We start from the raw sequence: 12,182 nt of genomic DNA on the forward strand, positions 1-12,182 counted from the left end.
AAAGCAGCAAAGGACTGATTACCTGGTATGTGTGAGGACAGTGGATGAAAGAGAATACAGGGGATTTTTTTTATTTTTTTATTTTTTTATTTTTTATAATAAATTTATTTTTTATTGGTGTTCAATTTGCCAACATACAGAATAACACCCAGTGCTCATCCCGTCAAGTGCCCCCCTCAGTGCCCGTCACCCATTCACCCCCACCCCCCGCCCTCCTCCCCTTCCACCACCCCTAGTTCGTTTCCCAGAGTTAGGAGTCTTTATGTTCTGTCTCCCTTTCTGATATTTCCCACACATTTCTTCTCCCTTCCCTTATATTCCCTTTCACTATTATTTATATTCCCCAAATGAATGAGACCATATAATGTTTGTCCTTCTCCGATTGACTTACTTCACTCAGCATAATACCCTTCAGTTCCATCCACGTTGAAGCAAATGGTGGGTATTTGTCGTTTCTAATGGCTGAGGAATATTCCATTGTATACATAGACCACATCTGCTTTATCCACTCATCTTTCTATGGACACCGAGGCTCCTTCCACAGTATGGCTATTGTGGCCATTGCTGCTATAAACATCAGGGTGCAGGTGTCCCGGCGTTTCATTGCATCTGAATCTTTGGGGTAAATCCCCAGCAGTGCAATTGCTGGGTCGTAGGGCAGCTCTATTTTTAACTCTTTGAGGAACCTCCACACAGTTTTCCAGAGTGGCTGCACCAGTTCACATTCCCACCCACAGTGCAGGAGGGTTCCCTTTTCTCCGCATCCTCTCCAACATTTGTGGTTTCCTGCCTTGTTAATGTTCCCCATTCTCACTGGTGTGAGATGGTATCTCATTGTGGTTTTGATTTGTATTTCCCTGATGGCAAGTGATGCAGAGCATTTTCTCATGTGCTTGTTGGCCATGTCTATGTCTTCCTCTGTGAGATTTCTGTTCATGTCTTTTGCCCATTTCATGATTGGATTGTTTCTTTGCTGTTGAGTTTAATAAGTTCTTTATAGATCTTGGAAACTAGCCCTTTATCTGTTACGTCATTTGCAAATATCTTCTCCCATTCTGTAGGTTGTCTTTTAGTTTTGTTGACTGTATCCTTTGCTGTGCAAAAGCTTCTTATCTTGATGAAGTCCCAATAGTTCATTTTTGCTTTTGTTTCTTTCGCCTTCGTGGGTGTATCTTGCAAGAAGTTACTGTGGCCGAGTTCAAAAAGGGTGTTGCCTGTGTTCTCCTCTAGGATTTTGATGGACTCTTGTCTCATATTTAGATCTTTCGTCCATTTTGAGTTTATCTTTGTGTATGGTGAAAGAGAGTGGTCTAGTTTCATTCTTCTGCATGTGGATGTAATACAGGGGATTTTAAGAAGTGAATTGTGAATTGTGTGTTCTCTTCTAGGTATTTGCATTTTTTTAAAGTGCTTTTTGTTTTTGGATTATGTTCTTTTGATAACACCATTCTGGAATAGAACTACATTGGTCACAACTACTTAAATTTTTTACTTGTTTAGTAAGGATCCGTGAAAGGAAGAAGAAGAAAAAAGATACCTGGAAGAGAAGACAGTGAGAGTTAGAAGAAAAAGGAAGGAATTAAGGGACACATTAATGTCAGATTTTACAGAGGAGATCCATGAATGTAAACCATATACCTTGATTTCCATTTTGAAACCAATACAGTTGATCTGAATTATACATAATTTTTTTGGAAATTAGTGATATTTCCACTCAGATATAAGGGCCTGAGTTTTGGGAGAGTTGAAAGCATTAGGAGAAGCTCATTTGGCTTTGAGAAATTCCGCTGATCTTTTATTGTAAATGAAGTGAACACTGCATAGTAATTCTCATTAAAGAAAGGAAGCTTTAACATTAAAAAAAACCCTCTATTATTAATTTTCAAAATGAATTATTTTATAGTAGAGACCAAAACTCTTTTCCTCCAAAGAAATTTTCCTCTTAAAATTGAGTATTTTTATATAGAAGCATCATTTTGGGAATCAATAAAGTACATTTTTCTCAATGACATATTTAGACACATTGAGACATTGAGACTCAGGTTGTATATTAGGCTATACCCAAGGAACTTTAACATGTAACATTAAAAATATTCAAAGGGTAATAGAAAGAAAATGAATTTCAAGAATGAATTCATTTTTAGGAACATGTGTAACTACTACTGTTATGTAATACAATCTCGAATGAATAAATTGTGCATAAACAAGCTCGAAGCTTATCTTAAAAGTTTCTTGAGGCTAAATGTTCACATTTTAAAAAGTCAGGCTATTGATTATGGAATCATAGAATTTGAAAACAGAAAGGGACCTTTGAGATTTTCTTCAGCTCTCTCATTTTGTAGATGACTACAACATGCTATTTAGGTAGCAGCAAAACCAAAGTCTTCAATAATGGTTCTCCATTGAGATGACAACTTCTTTGACCTAACCATTCCTTCACCAAATCACTACAACAGACACATGCTGAAACACAGAAAGAACAAAAGCAAGCTCAGAGTTCTCTGGCATTGATAAGATTCCCTCATGCTGAGCTAACAAAACTTTGAACCAACAAGGCGGTTGCCTTTTTTTAATTGAGCTTGCCTCTATGTTATAAGGGTGGATGTAGAGATTGTAGGTAACTCCAATTGAATGGTTGTGGTGGCCAAAAAGAATTATTCTTATCTTTATGAAATACGATCCACATGGGCGTTACCAGATGGTACTAGAGGGACTGTTTTTAGTGGGACCATTGTTGTCCAGTCAACCAGGAATGGCAAGATCTACAGCAGAACAGGCTAGTGTACTTCCACTGACCCATTTTACATTTAGAGATGATAAGATACATGCTTGTCATGAAACAAACGAGTGAAGACAGTTCTATGAGCAAAGTGGCTGGGACGCCTGAGTGTCTCAGTGATTGAGCGTCTGCCTTTGGCTCAGGGCATGATTCTGGGGTCCGAGATTGAGTGCCGCATTGGGCTCCCTGCAAGGAGCCTGCTTCTCCCTCTGCCTATGTCTCTGCCTCTCTCTGTGTCTCTCATGAATAAATAAATAAAATTTAAAAACAAAAAACAAAATGGCCTTCAACTATCTGCTAAGGCATGATTTCCCCTCCCCAATCCCATCATTGAATACTGCAGTTCTTGGTTTCCATGCCTTTCTAGATGACTGGGAATAAATATCTTGAGGATAGGGATAGTTTTCTTCCTCTTGGTATATGAAACACGTGGAACATGGCAGATATTACATAACATTCTTGAATAGAATATGTTGCTGTTTTTGTTTTTTTGGTCTTGGCAGAGCCTTATCACCTACATCTGGTGAAAGAGACTTGAAGTGAGTCTTGAAACAATAATAGTAAGATAAACATTGAAAACATGCATTTAATGCTCTAAGCTTTGTAAAGGTATAAAGGCAAACATGTCAAGGACTCTTCTTTGGAGAGGCTCAATAAAACAAGGGAAGTTTATTAGTGTGTTAGGTGCCATAACAAACTACCACAGACTGGGTGGCTTAAACAGAATAATTTCTTTTCTCACAGTTCAGCAGGCTAGGAGTCCATCAAGGTGTTGGTGAGATTGGTTTCCTCTGAGGCCTCTCTCCTTGTCTTGCAGATGGTAGACATCTCCCTTGTCCTTCCGTGGCTTTTCTTCTGTGCATGCACATTGCTGGTGTCTCTTTGTGTGTCCAAACTTCCTCTTCATATAACACCACCATTCAGATTGGATTAGGGTCTACCCTGAAGACCTCATTTTAACTTAATCACCTTTTTAAAGGTCCTATCTTCAAATACAGTCAGATCCTAAGGAATTGGAGGTTAGGGCTTCAACATATGAATTTTGGGAGACACAATTTAGGCCACAATAGGAAGAAAACAAAAACAAATAGCTTTAATACTATTTAACTCTGATGAGAGGGATCTGGAGGAAGGAGACTCTTGCCAGGACGTCAGCAGGTGGAATAAAAGTATCACTGTAATTAGGACAGTCTCCTATTATTGGAGTCTAGAGTGATTTGGTGAGGGATGAGAAATCTTGTTAGTTAAATTGGTTAATCTTTTCTGACACACAATTGTCATCTAATTCAGATTTTCCTTAAGAGACTTCACCATCCTTTTGGCTTGACCACTTGTTTGAGAGAGTTAAATTATAATGGTGTTAGTTCAGGCAGAGTTTTCATCTTTAAATCCAATGAACCTAAATGGTGCTCATATGTGTACATACTTTTAGAAACAAATCTGGTAAACTGTGTTACAGATAAATGGCTTAGAACAGCAAGCTTTGCAGCAGAACTCTGAGAAGTTTGTGCCTTAAATGGTGTCTAGAATAATCAAGACATTTCTTGAAGTCATTCTACAAAAATCAATATAAATTTTTGAAAATCTTATTTGGGAAGCCATTGTCTAACTCGATGAGATGGCCTTGCATGAACTACACTCACTTACAGTCTTTAACGTACAGTGAAGTACTTTCTTAGCACCAATTTTGGAAGTAGACTGTCCTGGTTTGAGTCCCATTCTGCCTGGTTCTCTCCTCTGTTGCTTATTCTCAGGCTTATTGTCAGTCTCAGTTTTCTTTGTTGTCTATAAAATAGGGGTTCATGCTATACTTACCTTTGTGTTTTCTGGCAAGATACTTAACCATTGTATAACTCATTCGTCTGTGGAATAGAAATTGCAGTAATACCTACTTCATAAAAGTTCCTTTGAGGACTACATAAATGAGTGTATGTAAAGTACTTAAAATAGTATCTGGCATTCAGTAAGCATTCAGTAGGTATTAATCATCATTAGTATAGTACCAGGTTTGTTCTGCTTAATAAACATTTGTTACATGAATGAATGAGACTGATTATGAGTAGTAAGAAACGTGGCATTCTATAATTAGGCATACATCCAAAATTGTATGGTGAAGGACCACAGGTAGGGAACAATGGCTTATGCTAATGATGTGCTTGCAAAAACATGGAAGTAAGTTTCTGATGACTTCCTAGAATGTGTGCTGTGGTACACCTTTTCCCCCTTTCTTCCTTGCCATTAAAGTCTTGATTTTGTGCTGGTATTCATTTTGTACCCTCTTGACACAGGAAAATCCTTTTTTTTTTTTTTTGGAAAGATTTTATTTATTCATTCATGAGAGACACACAGAGAGAGGCAGAGACATAGGTAGAGGGAGAAGCAGCCTCACTGCGTGGAGCCTGAGGCGGGACTCAATCCCAGGATCCCGCGATCACCACTTGAGTCAAAGGCAGATGCTCAACCACTGAGCCACTCAGGTGCCCTGCACAGGAAAATCCTGATTAGTCTAAGTCAGTGATGGTAAACCCCTCCCAACCATCCCAACAGCCACACAAAGTCTGATTTGGGAAGGGGCATGAGACAGTTTTGGCCAATGGGAAATGAGGGGAAATCTGCAATGAGGGTTTCTGGAAAATATTTCCTTACTCATAAAGGACACACAGGACAAAGTACCCATTTTTTCTGCTGCCTATCGCCATGTCAAGGTGGAATGTTTGGAATTGTGGCAGCTATCTTATAAGCTGGCTATCAAAATGTAAACAATTTTTCTGCTAGATCAATGAGATTAAATCTATGGTAGAAACTTAAGTCTTGGTTTAAATGACGTTTTCTGTCTCATATGAAGTTGTGGTTATCTGGGTATTACATTCTAAGATTTTTATTTATTTTTTATTTTTTTATTTTTTTACATTCTAAGATTTTTTAGACTCTTGATCCAGCGCATTCAAATATGTTGACAATTTTTAGAATTAAAAAAAAGTGTTGCTTTAAATCTCCTACTTTTGATTCTTGTTTTCACAAATATCCGCAATCAGTCCCTTATTTTTAAAGATAATAGCTTTATTGAGACATAATTTCCATATCATACAACTCATTAAATTAAACTGTTTAACTCAGTAGTTTTTCACATGTTCACAGGTAATGCATCAACCACCACAATCACTTTTAGAGTATTTTTGTCACCCAAAAAAGAAACCTTACAACCATTAGCAGTCATTTCTCATTTATACCCCAAACCCCAAACTTAGGGAACTACTGATTTACTTTCTGTCTCTATGGATTTACCTATTCTGGATATTCCATATAAGTGGAATCATACGTTATCTTTCATGCCTGGCTTTCTTTCACTTGGCATTGTTTTCTAGGTTCATCCATGTTGCAGCATATATCAGTACCCCCCATTTCTTTTTATTGCTGAGTAATAGTACATTGTATGGATATACCACATTTTATTTATCCATTTCATCAGTTGATGGACATTTGGATTGTTGATACTTTTTGGCTATTATGAATAATATTGCTATGAACATTTGTGTGTAAGGTTTTGTGTGGGCATGTTTTCAGTTCTCTTGGATATATACCTAGGAGTGGAATTGCTGGGTAACATGGTAACTCTACATTTAACCTTTTGAGTAACTGACAGACTGTTTCCCAAAGTAACTGTACTGTTTCACATTCCCATCAGCAGTTATGAAGGTACCAAATTCTCCACATCCTCATCTTTCTTTCTTTCTTTCTTTCTTTTTTTTTTTTTTGATGTATGTTCTACACCCAACATGGGGCTTGAACTCATGATCCAAGATTAAGAGTCACATGGTTCTACTGACTGAATCAGCCAGGCATCCCCTCTTTTTGATAATAATCATCCTACTGGGTGTGAAATGATAGTCATTACAGTTTTAATTTGCATTTCTCTGATATCTAATGATAATTGAACACCTTTCGTGTGCTTATTGGCCATTAATATATCTTTGGAGAGCTGTCTATTCAGATCTTTGGCCATTTTTAAAAAAGCAGTAAATTTTTAGAGCAGTTTATTGAGGTTTATAGAAAAAATGAGCAGAAAATAGAGTTATCATACTCCTTTACCGACCACTCTCCCCACACCCAGTTTCCCTCTGTTATTAACATCTTGCATTAGGGTAGTACATTTGTTATAAATGATGAGCCACTATTGATACATTATTATTAACTAAAGTCCATAGTTTACATTAGGTTTCACTCTTTGTGTTGTACTTTCTATGAGTTTTGACAAATTTATAATGACATGTATTCACCATTATGGTAACATATAGAGTACTAAAAATCCCACATCCCACTACTTATCCCTCCCATTAATCCTTCTCCCAAACCTCTGGCAACACTGATCTTTTTACTATTTCCATAGTTTTACCTTGTCCAAAATTTCAAACAGCTGGAATCATATTGTATGTAGCCTTTACAAATAGACTTTTTTCAGTTAGCAATATACATTTAAAGTTCTTCAATGTCTTTTCATGGCTTAATAACTCATTTCTTTTTATCACTTAATATTATTTCATTGTATGGATATACATTTTATCCATTCATCTATTAAAGGTCATTTTGGTTCTTCCAAGTTTTGGCCATTATAAGTAAAGTGTGAGGCACCTGGATGAGTCAGTCAGTTAAGTCTCTGACTTGATTTCAGCTCAGGTCTTGATCTCAGGATCATGAGTTCAAGCTCCACGTTGGATTCCATGCTGGGTGTGGAGTCTTCTTAAAATAAATAAATAATTAAAAAATAAATAAAGTGGCTATAAACATTCTTGTGCATGTTTTTGTGTGGACATATATTTCAACTTACTTAGATAAATACCAAGGGGTACAGTTGATGGATCATAGTAATATACTTAGTTTGGAAGAAACGACCAAGCTGTTTCCTAAAGTGGCTGTACCATTCTGCATTCCCACCAGTAATGAATGAGAATTCCTGTTTCTCCCTTTGCCTGTTTTAAAATTGGATTGTCTTTTTTCTATTGAGTTCTAAGAGTTCTTTATATATTTTAGGTATAGCCCCTCATCAGGTATATACTTTGCAAAGTTTCTTCTCATTCTGTGGTTTTTTAAAAAAATTTTTCTTTTGTTGTTTGAAGCATAAACATTTGTAATTTTGATGAAGTCCAATCTATCTCTTTTTTCCTTTGTTGCTTGTTCTTTTAGAACCTTGAGTAAAAAAGGCTTTGTCTAACATGAGGTCAGGATTTGCTTCTGTATTTTCTTCTAAGAGTTTTTAGTTTTGCCTTTTACATTTAGATCTTTGATCCATTTAAAATTAATTTTTATATAAGGCGTAAGTTTGGGATCCAGCTTTATTCTTTTGTATGGGGATATCCGGTTGTCCCAGCACTATTTATTGTAAAGACTTTTCTTTCCACCATTAAATTGCATTGGCATTCTTGTTGAAATCAGTTGACCATAAATGTGAAGGCTTACTTTTGGACTATCAATTCTGTTTCATTGATCTGCATTCTCATGCCAGTACCATACTGTCTTAATTACTGTAGCCATGTAGGAAACTTTGAAATTGTTATGTGGGTTCTCCAACTCTGTTCTTCTTTTTCAAGATTTTTTGGCTGTTCAGGGTCCTTTGTATTTCCATGTGAATTATAGGACCAGTTTGTTAGTTTCTGCAAAGGACCAGCTAGGATTTTTGCCAGAATTGCATTGAGTCTGTAGATCAATTTGAGGAGCATTGCCATCTTAACAATAAGTCTTATGATGTATGAACATGGGATGTCTTTACATTTATTTAGATCTTTAATATTTTTGAACAGTATTTTGTAGTTTTAAGAGTATAAATCTTATCTTTTAAAATTGCATTTACTTGCATAAATATTTTACTCTTCTTCATGCTATTGAAAATGGAATTGTTTTCTTAATTTCAATTTGGGCTGTTTATTGCTAGCATAGAGAAATATAATGGATTTTTGTATCCTGAAATCTTATGAATTGTTTTATTATCTCCAATGGTTTTCAGTAGATTAATCAAGATTTTTCTGTATGTGAGATCATTATCATCTGCAAATAGAGATAGGTTTACTTTTTCCTTTCCAATCTGGATTATTCTTATTTCATTTTCTTGGATACTTGCCCTGGCTAGAAATTCCAGGGAAATGTTAAAGAAAAGTGGCTAAAGTAGACATCCTTCTCTTGCTCCTTATCATAGGGAAAAAGTATTCTGTCTTTCACCATTAAATATGATGTTAGCTGTGGGTTTTTCATGGGTGTCCTTTATTAGGAGTGCCTTAAAAGAGAAGAGACAGCAAGGAAGCAATGGAAAAATAGATGTTGGTTGGTCTGACATTGCAGGTCTTTTGTCCTGCCTTTTGGGCAAAGCCCTAAGGAGAGAGGATGACTATTTGACGCATCCAAGAAGAAAGCCTGACTATGGTTCCATATAGGTAGAACTAGGATTTGAAAAAGAAATGCAGTTAAGTTGTAGAAAAACCAAATTATATTTATTCCTCATTAGATTGGAAACTGACTCTAATCACTGTACTATTATTAATCATGAAAGTAATTTTTAAATAGATATTTTTCTCTCACAATTAGTAGTAGGTATAAATAATAATAATTACAAGTAATGTATTCTTTTTGGATGCCAGTTCTGTTCAATATGAATCAATCCAGTGAATAAAATTAGAGAATAAAATATTAAAATGCTAAAATATTTTTTTGGAATTAGCATTGATTTTTTAGGGACTCTCCTGTGGATATAACAGGGTATCTTTAATTGATTTGGAATCAGAGAATAATACATTTATAGAAAAGACGATTTCATTTTACACAGAAATCAATGACATTTTAGCATTTAAAGACTGTTGGAAACCTGACTGAAGATTTGAATCTTGACACAATCCCTTTTACACATTCAAAGGAAATATTTATGCATCTGTATAAAAATAAAAATTATACTTTCTTATTTTGTAGGATTGTTGTGTAATCAGAAGCAGGGTTTCATACAAAATGTGGACATACATTATGATTTTCCTAGCAAGATAATTACTACACTGCATTTAAATTAAAGGAAAAACCCATCTAAGTTCTAGAATTTGGCACTGGAATTCAAAACAAAAAATACTTAAAATATTCTTTCCCCTACTTTTTCATTTACTTAGTCATTTTAAGAAGAATACATTATTGTATCCAGTTGAGTGCTTATTTCATTTCTCCTTTTTTGAAAATTTAGAAGAGCACTGATATTTTTGCTATGTCTCTACCACATCCTAACTCATTATCATTCTGTCCTCTGACTTCAAACCCAACCACCACACTGAAATTGCCCTCTTGGATATGGCCAATGACTTCTTGTCTCTGAACCCAATAACTCACCTATGTCTACTGCTGATCCTTTCTTCCATTCTTCCTTACTTTCTGTGGCATAATGTCAAACTGCTTTTTCTACTTCTCAAACTATTCCTATTTCTTTTGCCGGCTCCATTTCTTCTTATTTGTCCCCTAGGTGTAGACATATTTCATGATTGTATTCCTGGCTCTCTTTTCTTGCCTATAAATGCTCATGATTTCGCTTGATGTCTTTCTGTATGTGTTCCCTGTAGTTAGTAGTTGTTAGCATGATCAGATACTCATTCCCTCTCAGTTTCCACGGACCCATTAGGGTAGCAGGAGAGATAGATCTGGCTTGCAAAACCTTAGCAAACTTTATCATTTTCATAATGAATCTTGGCTTTATAGAGGCCAACGATCAGATTCAAAGGAATTAACTTTGACAATCATTTATATTTCCTACCTTAATAATCTACAATCCCCATGAGGAACTCTCTATAGTATCTCTAGCATTTAGCAAAGTGCCTGGCACATAATAGGTACTAAAAGAATAAATAGAGAGTAGAACATCTTCAACATCAACACATTTTCAGCCACTTCTCAGTTCTGCCTCCCTTATACCACAATACTTTTCATGCCACAATGAGTAGGGCAGTGGGGGTGGGAAGAACCTCACTGTAGATGAAGATGTTTGTCCTGAGAGTTTTCTTGGGCTCTCAAGGGATATTATAACATATAGCACTCACCCATGAGTCCTGGAAAAGTTCCTTGATGGCTGCAGATACCTTAGAGATGAAGCTATTATTATTTTAATTTTCATCAAATATCCATAAGTCATAACAATACCATCTAATTGTGGCTTAGTTCCAAAAGAACTACATATTATTGTAAAAAAAAGAAAAGGAAAGTAGGGAGGGTCTATAAGGAGCCTAGAAGAAAGGGAGTCATTTGGTATCATGTTTCTGGGAAGACAATTGATAAATCACCAGGCAGAAGCATTACTGTCTCTTGGCAAAAGTCTCTCTGTGGCTTAATGAATGCATGAGGCTAGCACAGTCATTGACAGTATTCAGCTTGTTCTTCTAGTTCTGATTCTGTGATAAGAAGGAGTCAGATATTCTGCTTATGTTACATAGATTTGTCTACAGGTATTAACTAAGCAAAGTGAGCTTTACCATTGAGTTGGTAGTTTATGTTTTTTATTTTAAAATTAAAATTTTGGCTTTACATCAGTGTGTAGTTTTAGCATGGGTTAGTTGTCCCAAATTCAGTTATCTCCCGATACACTGACAAAATAGAATTTCTTGGACCTAAAAACTGGAGGTTATACTGGGGAATGTAGTGGCTACATCAAGGAGATGTCACCCTATGATCAACAGAAAGTGGACTCCTTCAACAAAAAGGCTCTCCTGTCTCTCATTCTGAAATCTCTATTTCATATCTCTTGAGTTTGAGTCATCTGGACACCTTCATCTGGATATCTCAGGTCCATCTTAGACTGATTTTTTAAAAAATATTTTATTTATTTATTCATGAGAGACACACAGGGAGAGGCAGAGACACAGGCAGAGGGAGAAACAGGCTCCTCACAGGGAGCCCCATGTGGGACTTGATCCCGGGACCCTGGGATCACAACCTCAGCCGAAGGCAGATGCTCAACCAGTGAGCCACCCAGGCGTCCCCTCAGACTGATTTCTAAATGCAAATTAATCACCTCAAACTCCTAGTCCCACCTTTCTGCTTTGGACTTCTTCATAGGACAGCTAGCCTTTGTAGCATTTACTTGTTTTACCCACTGGTTGTCTTCCTCCACCAGAATATAAGCTCCATAAGAGGAGGAGTTTTTGTGTTTTGTTCACTGCTGTATTCCCACTACCTATAAAAGTGTCAGGCATGAGGTGAATATTCAGTGGATATTTGTTGAATGAACCTTTATGCCAAATTTGCTCCTTTCCTGAACTAAGGCCCTTACTAGTGTTCAGAGCTCTATGATTTTCTACTGTATTCAGACTCAAATCCTTGTAGTCATTTTTGACTCTTCCCTATTATCTTCTTACAATATCCATTTAGTAAACAAGTTCTTTCCATGTTGTTT

At 36.3% G+C, this 12,182-nt stretch overlaps 1 long non-coding RNA gene across 1 annotated transcript in view; it reads right to left on the minus strand.

Annotated features, from left to right (window-relative positions):
- Positions 1-5,246: 5,246 nt before the first annotated feature.
- The window catches only part of LOC112658056 (uncharacterized), a 33,955-nt gene continuing 27,019 nt past the window's right edge, over positions 5,247-12,182 (minus strand). Inside the window, exon 5 of the long non-coding RNA XR_003135462.3 lies at positions 5,247-5,261. This is a non-coding gene — a long non-coding RNA (uncharacterized LOC112658056). The remainder of the gene's footprint in view (positions 5,262-12,182) is intronic.

This window comes from Canis lupus, chromosome 8 (genome assembly GCF_003254725.2).
Source record: "Canis lupus dingo isolate Sandy chromosome 8, ASM325472v2, whole genome shotgun sequence".
NCBI classification, from domain to species: Eukaryota; Metazoa; Chordata; class Mammalia; order Carnivora; family Canidae; genus Canis; species Canis lupus.